We start from the raw sequence: 14070 nt of genomic DNA on the forward strand, positions 1-14070 counted from the left end.
TGCCCTCCGTGGCCCCGCGGTCGCAGTCAACTTTCGCCTTGAACGCAATCGGTGGGAGTGTGTGGGCAGAGCCGTCAACCCTGAGCAGCGCCCACCTCATCGCGGGCCCGTTGGGACCCACAAAGTCCCAGCAGATGGGAGGAACACTAACACATTATAACTGGTACAACTACTACTGTTACTACCACATCGTAGTGTTATAACTAGTATAACTACTACTGTTACTACCACACTAGTATAACTAGTACAACTACTACTGTTACTACCACACCGTAGTGTTATAACTAGTACAACTACTACTGTTACTACCACCGTAGTGTTATTATAACTAGTATAACTACTACTGTTACTACCACACCGTAGTGTTATAACTAGTACAACTACTACTGTTACTACCACACTAGTATAACTAGTACAACTACTACTGTTACTACCACATCGTAGTGTTATAACTAGTACAACTACTACTGTACTACCACATTGTAGTTATAACTAGTACAACTACTACTGTTACTACCACACCGTAGTGTTATAACTAGTACAACTACTACTGTTACTACCACACTAGTATAACTAGTACAACTACTACTGTTACTACCACATCGTAGTGTTATAACTAGTACAACTACTACTGTCACTACCACATTGTAGTGTTATAACTAGTACAACTACTACTGTTACTACCACATTGTAGTGTTATAACTAGTACAACTACTACTGTTACTACCACACCGTAGTGTTATAACTAGTACAACTACTACTGTTACTACCACATCGTAGTGTTATAACTAGTACAACTACTACTGTCACTACCACATTGTAGTGTTATAACTAGTACAACTACTACTGTTACTACCACATTGTAGTGTTATAACTAGTACAACTACTACTGTTACTACCACATCGTAGTGTTATAACTAGTACAACTACTACTGTACTACCACAACGTAGTGTTATAACTAGTACAACTACTACTGTTACTACCACACTAGTATAACTAGTACAACTACTGTTAATACCACATCGTAGTGTTATAACTAGTACAACTACTACGGTTCCTACCACATTTAGTGTATACTAGTACAACTACTACGTTACTACCCACACCGAGTAGTTATAACTAGTACTAACTACTACTGTCACTACCACACCGTAGTGTTATTATAACTAGTATAACTACTACTGTTACTACCACACTAGTGTTATTATAACTAGTATAACTACTACTGTTACTACCACACCATAGTGTTATAACTAGTATAACTACTACTGTTACTACCACACTGTAGTATTATAACTAGTATAACTACTACTGTTACTACCACACCATAGTGTTATTATATCTAGTATAACTACTACTGTTACTACCACACTAGTGTTATTATAACTAGTATAACTACTACTGTTACTACCACACTGTAGTATTATAACTAGTATAACTACTACTGTTACTACCACACCGTAGTGTTATTACTAGTATAACTACTGTTACTACTACACCGTAGTATTATTATAACTAGTGCAACTACTACTGTTACTACTACATTGTAGTGTTATAACTAGTATAACTACTACTGTTACTACCACACCGTAGTGTTATAACTAGTACAACTACTACTGTTACTACCACACTAGTATAACTAGTACAACTACTGTTACTACCACACCGTAGTGTTATAACTAGTACAGCTACTGCTGTTACTACCACATCGTAGTGTTATAACTAGTACAACTACTACTGTTACTACCACACCGTAGTGTTATAACTAGTACAACTACTACTGTTACTACCACACCGTAGTATTATTATAACTAGTATAACTACTACTGTCACTACCACACCGTAGTGTTATTATAACTAGTATAACTACTACTGTTACTACCACACTAGTGTTATTATAACTAGTATAACTACTACTGTTACTACCACACCATAGTGTTATAACTAGTATAACTACTACTGTTACTACCACACTGTAGTATTATAACTAGTATAACTACTACTGTTACTACCACACCATAGTGTTATTATAACTAGTATACTACTACTGTTACTACCACACTAGTGTTATTATAACTAGTATAACTACTACTGTTACTACCACACTGTAGTATTATAACTAGTATAACTACTACTGTTACTACCACACCGTAGTGTTATTACTAGTATAACTACTGTTACTACTACACCGTAGTATTATTATAACTAGTGCAACTACTACTGTTACTACTACATTGTAGTGTTATAACTAGTATAACTACTACTGTTACTACCACACCGTAGTGTTATAACTTGTACAACTACTACTGTTACTACCACACTAGTATAACTAGTACAACTACTGTTACTACCACACCGTAGTGTTATAACTAGTACAGCTACTGCTGTTACTACCACATCGTAGTGTTATAACTAGTACAACTACTACTGTTACTACCACACCGTAGTGTTATAACTAGTATAACTACTACTGTTACTACCACACCATAGTATTATTATAACTAGTATAACTACTACTGTCACTACCACACCGTAGTGTTATTATAACTAGTATAACTACTACTGTTACTACCACACTAGTGTTATTATAACTAGTATAACTACTACTGTTACTACCACACCATAGTGTTATAACTAGTATAACTACTACTGTTACTACCACACTGTAGTATTATAACTAGTATAACTACTACTGTTACTACCACACCATAGTGTTATTATAACTAGTATAACTACTACTGTTACTACCACACTAGTGTTATTATAACTAGTACAACTACTACTGTTACTACCACACTAGTGTTATTATAACTAGTATAACTACTACTGTTACTACCACATTGTAGTGTTATAACTAGTACACCTACTACTGTTACTACCACACCGTAGTAGTATTATAACTAGTATAACTACTACTGTCACTACCACACTAGTGTTATTATAACTAGTATAACTACTGTTACTACCACACCGTAGTAGTATTATAACTAGTATATCTACTATTACCACACCGTAGTGTTATAACTAGTATAACTACTACTGTTACTACCACACTAGTGTTATTATAACTAGTATAACTACTACTGTTACTACCACACTAGTGTTATTATAACTAGTATAACTACTACTGTTACTACCACACGAGTAGTATTATTATAACTAGTATAACTACCACTATTACTACCACACCGTAGTGTTATACCTAGTATAACTACTACTGTTACTACCACATCGTAGTGTTATTATAACTAGTATAACTACTACTGCTACTACCACACTATAGTGTTATTATAACTAGTATAACTACTACTTTTACTACCATACCGTAGTAGTATTATAACTAGTATAACTACTACTGTTACTACCACACTAGTAGTATTATAACTAGTATAACTACTACTGTTACTACCACACCATAGTGTTATTACAACTAGTATAACTACTGCTGTTACTACCACATTGTAGTGTTATAACTAGTATAACTACTACTGTTACTACCACATCGTAGTGTTATTATAACTAGTATAACTACTGTTACTACCACATCGTAGTGTTATTATAACTGGTATAACTAGTACTGTTACTACCACTGTAGTATTATAACTAGTATAACTACTACTTTTACTACCACACCGTAGTGTTATTACAACTAGTATAACTACTGCTGTTACTACCACATTGTAGTGTTATAACTAGTATAACTACTACTGTTACTACCACATCGTAGTGTTATTATAACTAGTATAACTACTGTTACTACCACATCGTAGTGTTATTATAACTGGTATAACTAGTACTGTTACTACCACTGTAGTATTATAACTAGTATAACTACTACTTTTACTACCACACCGTAGTATTATTATAACTAGTATAGCTACTGTTTCCTACCACTGTAGTATTATAACTAGTATAACTACTGCTGTTACTACCACATCGTAGTGTTATAACTAGTATAACTACTACTGTTACTACCAGACCGTAGTGTTATTATAACTAGTATAGCTACTGTTACTACCACACTGTAGTGTTATAACTAGTATAACTACTACTGTTACTACCAGACCGTAGTGTTATTATAACTAGTATAGCTACTGTTACTACCACACTGTAGTGTTATAACTAGTATAACTACTACTGTTACTACCACACTAGTATTATAACTAGAATAACTACTACTGTTACTACCACACTAGTGTTATAACTAGTATAACTACTACTTTTACTACCACACTAGTGTTATTATAACTAGTATAACTACTGCTGTTACTGCCATACCGTAGTATTATAACTAGTATAACTACTGCTGTTACTAACACCGCAGTGCTATTATTACTACTGTTAGTACAGCACTACCGCTTAGCCGCATCACACGTGTACACTCACGTATATACTCGTACACACGTGTACGCTCAACAACAACAGCCGCCATACCCCACTAAGTGGCGGTGACGTCACCAAGGTGCCAGGCTAGGTGCACTTGAGGCCACGTGAAGTGTCGAAAGTTCACTGACACCAGGTCACGGGACATACCCAGATGCCATGGGTTGACTGAGATGCCTGGTGGATGCACCAGCTGTGTCCTTTACTGCGCCAACTTGCTGCATTTTAGCCACCCAGCACTCCGTTCATTGTTGTGAGCACCGCTCCTCTGCCCTGAGTTGTTTTTGGAGTGCGACTGCCTCCAACTGCCCAGTAGCGTCTTTGACAAGCCTCCTCCATAGAGGTCGATCTTGACACCGCTGGTACCGATCTTCAGCAAGTCCACTCAGCTCCACATCCTCCCATACTGCATCAGTCCATCTCTACTCCAGCCCGCTTCTTGCACCTTTTAACCTCTCCAACTGGACAAACAGAAACAGCTTGGGCATGAGGTGGTTTGGCATGAGGGCGACATGACCTAGTGAATGCAGCGTTGCCTGCTGGAGGAGCTCATTGATGGGACTGTCGCGGTCTTTCAGGGATTTGTGAGCTCCTCACACAATCCATCCTGTTTAAACCAAGGATGGATCGTAAGCAGGCCAGCCTAAATCTCACCAGCGCAGATGTTCCATGAGGGGTCAACATTTCACAAGTATAGATAAGGAAGGGCATGACTGATTGAGACGATCCAAAGCTTCGTGTGGAGTGACAGTAGCTTCCACCCAGCATTAGACAGCCGATGAATAGATAATGCCGCCTCAGCTGTCAAACCGGAGCTGGTCATGAGCACACTGCCCAGATATAGAAAAACTCTCCACTTTCCACTCTACAAATGCTCCATTGTATAAAACACAACAACCGCCATTCGCCACTAAGTGACGGTGACGTCACCACGACGCTTGTGCCAGGTTATATGCACCTTGAGGCCACACACACGTGCACACTTGTACATTTACACACTTGCACACACGTGCACACTCGCACACATGTACACACGTAAAGACAAAGGTCTTGTAGCCTACACAGAATATTAGGTCAAGTGCGCACCTATCAAGGAGGGCACTGTACACAAGGGAGGTGGTGTGACCAGCGCCATGGCCGGCCGCCTTCGTCTCCCCCGTGCTGACGTTCACTACACGCCACACCAGGTTCTCGTATTCATCTGAATCTAAGTTGGTAAATTTGTAAATGCGCAACTATTATAAGCCAGGTGGTCACGAGGAGCGCACAGGGAGATGGTAATCGGTTCTGATGTTTGCTGTCGCCATTCTTAACCGCGAGTTTGACTCCAACTTGGCTCGCCGGGTCAGTAGCGAGGTGCGCTATCCGCTACGTGATGCCGCGTCAGTTGTTGTCACAGTTGTTGCCGCTACTGCTCGTACCCGTCGCCCTCATCATTGTCCTCCCCGCCATCGTTGTTACCGTGCAGAGACCCGGAATCCCGTCTGGCGGCCGCCCACAGCAGACGTCCCCTTCCAGACCCTCGCCGTGGCCGACTCGCAGCGCCAGCGCCCCGAGCCGGCCTCCCTGAGCTCGCAGGAGGATCTCGAGCTTATTACAGTTGGCCAACTCGGAATTGGAGCTGGGGCAAACGTCTCCAAGTCAGCAGCCTCTCACCACCGGTGTGACGGTTCAGAACTGGTTTCTACTGCATTGCACACAATACCTGCTTGACCACTTGATGTCCGATCACGGCCACGATGCACCACTCCACTACTCCTTACGCAATCATCTGGCTCGACCACCTCTATCAGAGTGGTCTACATCGGCCGCTTGTACTGCCACCCATGCGCCCACCACTCGCTCTGCCTGCCTGTCGATTGCCTTCAACCCAATGGCTTTGAATACACCACACAATCTCATTGGCTTTGAGAGAGTAAGCAGACCTGGGTTTAGTGCTTAGATGGGAGACTCCCTGGGAATACCGGGTGTTGTGGGCTTAGGCCACAAGGTAACTAGTCGAAGGCGTACATGGATGGATTCTTGATTCCATCTATCCTTATCATTGAGGTGCATCCTCTTCGTATTCGTGACGTTCTACTTGGTACCGTTTCCTCCCACATGCACCACTCAATGCAATTGGCCAAACATTCCAATGTAGCAGGAGCCTCCTGATAATGTCTTGAGACTCAGTAAAGCTCTCCTGCTTGGTTTCCACCACGCGAACGACTGCGGCTGTTGATCGCGCAGCTCCCACCGCGACGATCCCCTCCACGCTGTCCGTGGCTCCCCCTCTCACCGCAGCCTTGCCCAACCGCAAGGTGAGCTGTGCGACTGCTGCCAGTAGTTGGTCAGCCATCCCATCACCTCGCTCCACCCCTCCATGATTTGTAGCTGCTGTCGGTCGCCCCCCCCCCCCCCCCTCGTTGCCACCGCAGCTTCCACTTCACCTACGGGGTTGTTGACCGGGACCCCGCCTCCCGGGGCTGACTGAAGGCGGGTCTCCTCCTCGTCCTCTCCTTCGTCAAAGGTCATCTCAGGTGGGTTCTTCCCTCGGTTATACCGTGACATGATGGTACCCCACTTCTGACACCAGTTGTAATGACCCCAGGAGACACGTTTCTTGTCGGTGATCTTCATTGAAGGCACGGACACTTGACAGGCGAAGACACCGGCTTCAGCAGCCCCGAGCCTCTCGTTTTCGACACGTTTTATCCTATGCGTGGCCATCCCTTAACCCGTGAGCACGCCCCCTCTCTAGAACCTTCTCGATGGCTCTTGGTCCTTGATCCACACCTGCTCCCTTCTGTCACTTGGCCACAGCCTTATTCTCGATCCTTCTCGTAGACCGCAGATCGTTCACCCTGTCTATTCATTAACCTGTCATTACACCCTGTGACCGCTAGTCCCCTGTACTGTCTTTACACATGCATTCATCCACCCAATCACAAAAAACTAACTTACCAACTCAGTCATCCACTCACTGATCTATTCACTCACGCACCGACTCACTCAGAAATTCACTGACCAACCCACTCATTCAATTTCTCACCTACTCACCCACTCATGCACAGATGTAAACACTCACCTACTCCCTCACCTACTCACTCATACTCACGCAGCCACTCGCTCAACCACTCACTCACACTCTCTCATCAACCCATCATCACTCATTCACCCATTTATCTACTCAATAATTAACTCACAGACTCACTCACTCACAAACGCACGCAAAAAAAAACAACACGAACACGTAAACACACATACAAAAACAAAGACCCCCCGTATAGCCTTAACAGATTGTTGGGGGCAAGTGCTGTTCATGAGCACCTACAGTATGAATACCAGCACAAAACACGAGAGGGTGGGTGGCCAGCACCACGCACGGCCGCCTTGGTCTCACTAGTGGCCATGTTTTCACACCATTCTAGGTACTCATTTGAGACTACACTACACACTCACTCGCACAAACTTACTCTCACAAACTCACACACACACACTCTCACAAACTCTCGCAAACTTTCTCACACTCAATGACTCATTCAAATTTACACAAGCTCACTCTCACAAACTCACGCACAAAGACATACATTCCGTGTATGGGATTTACCGTATAGCCTGAAGAAACTGTGGGTAAGTGCTGTTAGAAATCACCTAGGGTTCAGTGTTACTCACTGACGCTCCCGTAGAGTCCAGTGTTCCTCACTGACACTCCAATAGGGTTCGGTGTTACTTACTGACGCTCCCATATAGTTCAGTGTGACTCACTGGAGCTCCCATAGGTTTCAGAATTACTCACACAAACATCCATACTCAGACCCATAGATTCCAACAGACATCCATAGACTCCAACACACACACACACATAGACTCATACAGAGACCCATAGCCTCACACAGAGATACAGAGATCCATACATTCAAAGAGACCCAAAAACTCACACCGAAATCCATAGATTCGTACAGAGGCCAATAAGAATAAAAATAAAAGAGTATTTATTTTGTACTGAAGGAATCTAACGAGCAATAAAGATCTTTTTCACAGATGAGCAGTCAGGCGGGTCAAAATGTAACAACAAAAATAGAATACAAAACACGACAGGAGAGGTAAACAAATTATTTACAAATATACAAATGAAACTAAACAATTTTTTTATCTTACCACGGCTAAACCTCGAAACACCTAACCCTCTAAACCTATTACCCTCTAAACCCATAACCTTCTAAACCATAAAACTCTACCCTTAACCCTCTCATCCTCAAAACCGTAACTTTCTAAAACTCTCAATCCCTAACCTAAATCCCAAACCATCAAAACCCCAACCCTCTGAAACACCTAACCTTCTCTAAACCCGTATTACCCTAAAATACTAACCCTCTCAACATCTAACTCTTTAAACTCTCAACTCTCTAATCCCCTTAATAACGGGTTTTGGGGGTAAGTTCATGTAAATGTCAATGCGTCATTACACCCACCACCACCCGACAGCCAATTAGTACATTTTATCACGTGACCAAAAAATGACAATTTGTTTCTACTTTAGAACACCGCTGTGTTGGAGACTAACAAAAAAAAAAAACCTTTTATTACAGATAATATTAAGTGTAGGTGTTAAACCCTCTCATCCCTGGCCCTCTAACCCCTTAACCCTTGAAAATCCTCAAATCCATAACCTTCTAAATCCCTAATTCCCTAAACACCCCGAAATATCTAAACTCATAAACCAATAACCTTATAAACGACTAAACTCCTAAACCTCTAACAATCGAAATCCATAAACCCTCGACACCTCTAAATACCTAACTTTCTAAACCCCCTTACCATCTAAAACCCTCACCATCTAAAACACGAACCCTTAAAACACCTAACCCTCTAAACCCCTTTACCCTTAAAACTCTAACCCTCTAAACCCCTAACCCTCTAAACCCCGAACCCTCTAAACCCCTAACTATTTCAACCCCTAACCTTCTAAACCTTTAAAAAGCAACCCTCTAAACACCTAACCATCCAAACCCCTAACCTCAAACTCTAACCTTCTAAAATGCTAAATCCCCAACCTTCTAAATCCCATCTAAACTCCAATCCTCTAAACCAGAGGTCCCCAACCTCCGGGCCACGGACCGGTATCAGTCTGTGGCATGTTAAGAACCGGGCAGCACAGCAGGTGAGCGGTGGGCGAGCGAGCGAAGCTTCATCTGTATTTACAGCCGCTCAACGCTCGCATTACTGTCTGAGCTCCGCCTCCTGTCAGATCAGCGGCGGCATTAGCTTATCATAGGAGCGCGAACCCTACTGTAAACTGCGCATGCGAGGGATCGAGGTTGCACACTCCTTATGAGAAGTCAGAATCCGACACTTGTTTTTGTCCGCACATGGCTCGCCCACTTCCGTCTGCGCCTCTTTCCCGCACTGCGCAGTTTTGGTAAGCTCACAAGCGAACCCTAGCCAAAATGAGTAAAAAACAAACATCGCTGCAGAGCTTCTTTGAAAAGGGAGAAAGACCCAATGGTGACCCCCCGCCCCCCCTCCAGTCCGTGAAAAAATTGTCTTCCACGAAACCAGTCCCTGGTACCAAAAAGGTTGAGGACCGCTCCTCTTAACCACTCACCCTCTAAACCCCAAAACCACTAAAACCATAACCCTTTACAACCCTAACCCTCTTATACCATAATAAAGGTTTGTTGGGTTAGATTGTGTAAATATAAATGTGTCGTTAAACCCGCCACCATCCGACAATTAGTGAATCTTTATTTGAAGCTTTCGTGACTGCAGGAATCCACACTCTTTGGTTCTTTCGGTAAAGTCACGTAGTTAGAAATAAAATAAATCACGACGTTTCGATCGCAACACAAGCGGTCGTCATCAGGCAAAGGAGTCAGCCTCTAAAGGCAAACTGTTTATAAGGGTTTGGAATGGGCCTAGCCCAAGTGTATCAACAGCACCGGGAGCATGGGTGGTGCACAAGTGCCAATGCAGCAACAATGCCAATGTCGCAACAATGCCAATGCAGCAACAATGCCAATGCAGCAACAATGCCAATGCAGCAGCAATGTGAATGTAGCAGCAATGCGAATGCAGCAACAATGCCAATGTAGTGGGTGAGAGAGCTGCCGTGGCAAGAGGTTATATAGGTAAGAAAGGGGGAGAGGAGCAAGGGGGGAGAGAGAGAGAGGGGGGGAGTAGGAAGATGGGGGGGGCGTGAGCGCTAAGGGGATAGAGGACGTGAAGCCTGTGGGGGGGGGGGGGGGGGGGAAGTGGGCGGGGATTCAAGTGGGAGGCTGGGAACGCTGGGGATGCAGGGGGAAATTAACATGGAAAAATAGACCAGTACCCGGCAGATATGATGGAACAACCATAAACAATGAAGGTTTTACCTGGTTAATAACATCCTTCCAATGATTGCTAAATTTGTATCCATCTTCTCGGTTGAAGTTATGTCTATATTTATAAATCTGTATGGCTTCATGAACAAACCTTTGGTAGTAGCCCGAAGGTTTGCAGAGTACCTTGGTTTCGGAAAAAAACAATATCATGCGAGCCCACAACGTGAAAACAAGGGTCAGCCACGGCAGAGGTATTGGTTCTGCCGTGTTTCATATCTATCTTGTGTTCGCGAATACGGTCCGAGACATGTCGTTTCGTTTCCTCAATGTAGCTGCTACCGCAGGTACAAGTCAGTTTGTAGACTCCAGATGGGATTAGATCATGGATTAAGAAGGTACTCCACTTCGGCCAATCGTTTCCACTATCAACTCACCTACCTACAAACTGGCCCGTTTTCTGTCTGATACCTTGCTTTCATTCATTGGCAAGACTACCTTAGCAGTACGTAACAGCTCACTTGGTCTCTCTAATAAAGGGCATTTCACTGTCCCCAGATTATTTACTCGTCAGCTTTGATGTAGTTTCTCTGTTGTTCAAGGTTCCTGTACCTGACACTTTAGCAATAATTGAAGATTTAGTCCAACATGGACTGAATCTTGATGTACCTACTGTGGTTAGGCACTGCCTTACCAACACTTACTTCACCTGGAATGGTACTTTCTACAAACAAAATGAAGGTACCCCCATGGGTTCTTCCTCATCACCAGTGATAGCGAATGTTTTCCTGGAGAAATTTGAAACAAATGCCATCCAGACATCCACCCTACGCCCTTCCTTGTGGAAGAGATATGTAGATGACACTTTCGTCATTTGGCCACATGGCCTGCCATCATTGAACCAATTTCTCAACCACATCAATTCCATACACCCATCCATCAAATTCACCATGGCAGTGGAGAAGGATGGTAAGCTACCATTCCTGTATGTTTTGTTTGAGAAGAGACCTGACAGCTCGTTGGGACACTGTCTATAGGAAAGCCACCCACACATATTCCTTTCTGAAACCTGATTCCCACCACCATCCGGCACAGAATAATTCCCTCATCAAAACACTACACCATAGGGCCCACTGCATTTCCGACCAACACCACCTAGCCAGTGAACTGGAACACGTACACCAGGCCCTCAAGATTAATGGGTACTCGGACCGCATTATTCGCAAAGCTGTTTCTCCAACCATGGAGAAACAACCCCCTGAGAAGCCAATCAAAACCATCACGTTACCATACATAGCAGGTGTTACCAAAAAGATTTCCAAAATCTTAAAACAAACACAAGATCCAGGTCCAATTCAATACAGTACACAAAATCCGTGATCTAATCCCATCTGGAGTCTACAAACTGATTTGTACCTGCGGTAGCAGTTACATTGGGGAAACGAAACAACATGTCTCGGACCGTGTTCATGAACACAAGGCAGATCTGAAACACGTCAGAACCAATACCTCTGCCGTGGCTGAACATTGTTATAATGCTGTGGGCTCGCATGATATTGTTTCTTCCGAGACCAAGGTACTCTTGCAAACCTTCGGGCTACTATCAAAGGTTTGTTCATGAAGCCATCCAGATATATAAACATAGATATAACTTCAACCGAGAAGATGGATACAAATTGAGCAATTATTGGAAGGATGCTATTAACCAGGTAAAACCTTAATTGTTCATGATTGTTCTATTATATCTGCCGGGTACTGGTCTATTTTTCCGAGTTATTTCCCCCCGCATCCCCAGCGTTCCCAGCCTCCCACTTGCAGCCCCACCCACTTCCTTCCCAGCTTCACGTCCTCTCTCCCCTTAGCGCTCATGCAGCACCCCCTCATCCCCGTACCCCCCCCCCCTCTCTCTCTCTCCCCTTGCTCCTCTCCTCTTTCTTACCTACATAACATATTGCCACAGCAGCTCTCTCACCCACTGCATTGGCATTGTTGCTGCATTGGCATTGTTGCTACATTGGCATTGTTACTGCATGGATATTGTTGCTGCATGAGCATTATTGCTGCATGGGCATTGTTGCTGCATTGGCACTCGTGCACCGCCCATGCTCCTGGTGCTGTTGATACACTTGGGCTACGCCCATCCCCACACCCTTATAAACTGTCTGTGTTTAGAGGCTGACTCCTTTGCCTGATGACGACTGCTTGTGTTGCGATCGAAACGTCGTGATTTGTTTTATTTTATTTCTAATTACGTGACTTTACCGAACGAACCAAAGACCAATTAGTAAAGTTTGTCACGTGAACAAAAAGTGCCAATTCGTTTCTCCTTTTGCACACCGGTGTGTTGGAGACTAACCCAAAAAAACCTTTATTATGGATAATATTAGTTGTGAAAGTCTGGGTGTTAAATCCTCTACACTCCTAACCCCTAAACCTCATGACCCTATAAATCTCTAACCCTCAAAACCCCTAAACTTCGAAAACCCAAATCTCCTAAACCCCAAACATCTAAACACCTAAACTTATAACCTTCTAAAATCCAAACCCTCCAAACCAACAAACATCTAACAATCAAAACCCATAAACTCTCTAAACTTCTTAAACACCTAATTCTCTAAACTCATAACCTTCTAAACCCTAACCCAATGAACTCCTAACCCTCTAAACCCCTCACCCTCTAAGCACCTATACCATAAAACCCTAAACCTCTGAACCCCTAAACTAAACCCCTAAAACCCCCTAAACTCTAAAACCTATAACCTTCTAAACTTCTAACCCTCTAAACCACTAAACTTCTACATATCGAAACCCATAAAGCCTCTAAACCTTTAAACACCTAACTATCTAAATCTCTTAACCCATAATATTCTAAACCCTAACCTTCTAAAACCCTAACCCTCTGAACCCCTAACCCTTGAAGTCCCTAAACCCCTAAAACAATAGCCATCTAAACACCTAACCCTCTAAACCCCTTACCCTTTAAAACCCTCCCTCTAAACCCTTAAACCCATCATCCTCTAAACCTGTCAACCCATAAACTCTTAGTCCAATAAATATCGAACCCTCTAAACTTCCAACCCTCTAAACCCATCACCCTTTAAACCCCTAAATCCCTATACCCCTAAACCCCTAACCCTCTTAAACCACTAACCCTCTGTGTGGAGTATGTTGGGTAGTGGGTATCACGCTGTGGGTGGGTGCAGGGTGTGTGTGGTGGGTGAGGGTGTGTGTGGTGGGTGGAGGGTATCACAGGTTGGGTGGGTGCAAGGTGTGTGTGGTGGGTGCAGGGTGTGGGTGGTGGGTGGAGGGTATCACGGACTGGGTGGGTGCAGGTGTGTGGTGCGTGCAGGGTGTGTGTGGTGGGTGCAGGGTGAGTGTGGTGGGTGC

At 43.5% G+C, this 14070-nt stretch overlaps 1 long non-coding RNA gene across 2 annotated transcripts in view; it reads left to right on the top strand.

Annotated features, from left to right (window-relative positions):
• The window catches only part of LOC133340095 (uncharacterized), a 16070-nt gene continuing 2000 nt past the window's right edge, over positions 1–14070 (top strand). For both annotated transcript variants that reach the window (XR_009754829.1, XR_009754830.1), the window contains exons 1-3: positions 1–51; positions 5853–6045; positions 6802–6903. This is a non-coding gene — a long non-coding RNA (uncharacterized LOC133340095). The remainder of the gene's footprint in view (positions 52–5852; positions 6046–6801; positions 6904–14070) is intronic.

Source organism: Lethenteron reissneri, unplaced genomic scaffold, assembly GCF_015708825.2.
Source record: "Lethenteron reissneri isolate LAM-NWPU_2019-01 unplaced genomic scaffold, ASM1570882v1 scaffold_74, whole genome shotgun sequence".
Taxonomy (NCBI): domain Eukaryota; kingdom Metazoa; phylum Chordata; class Hyperoartia; order Petromyzontiformes; family Petromyzontidae; genus Lethenteron; species Lethenteron reissneri.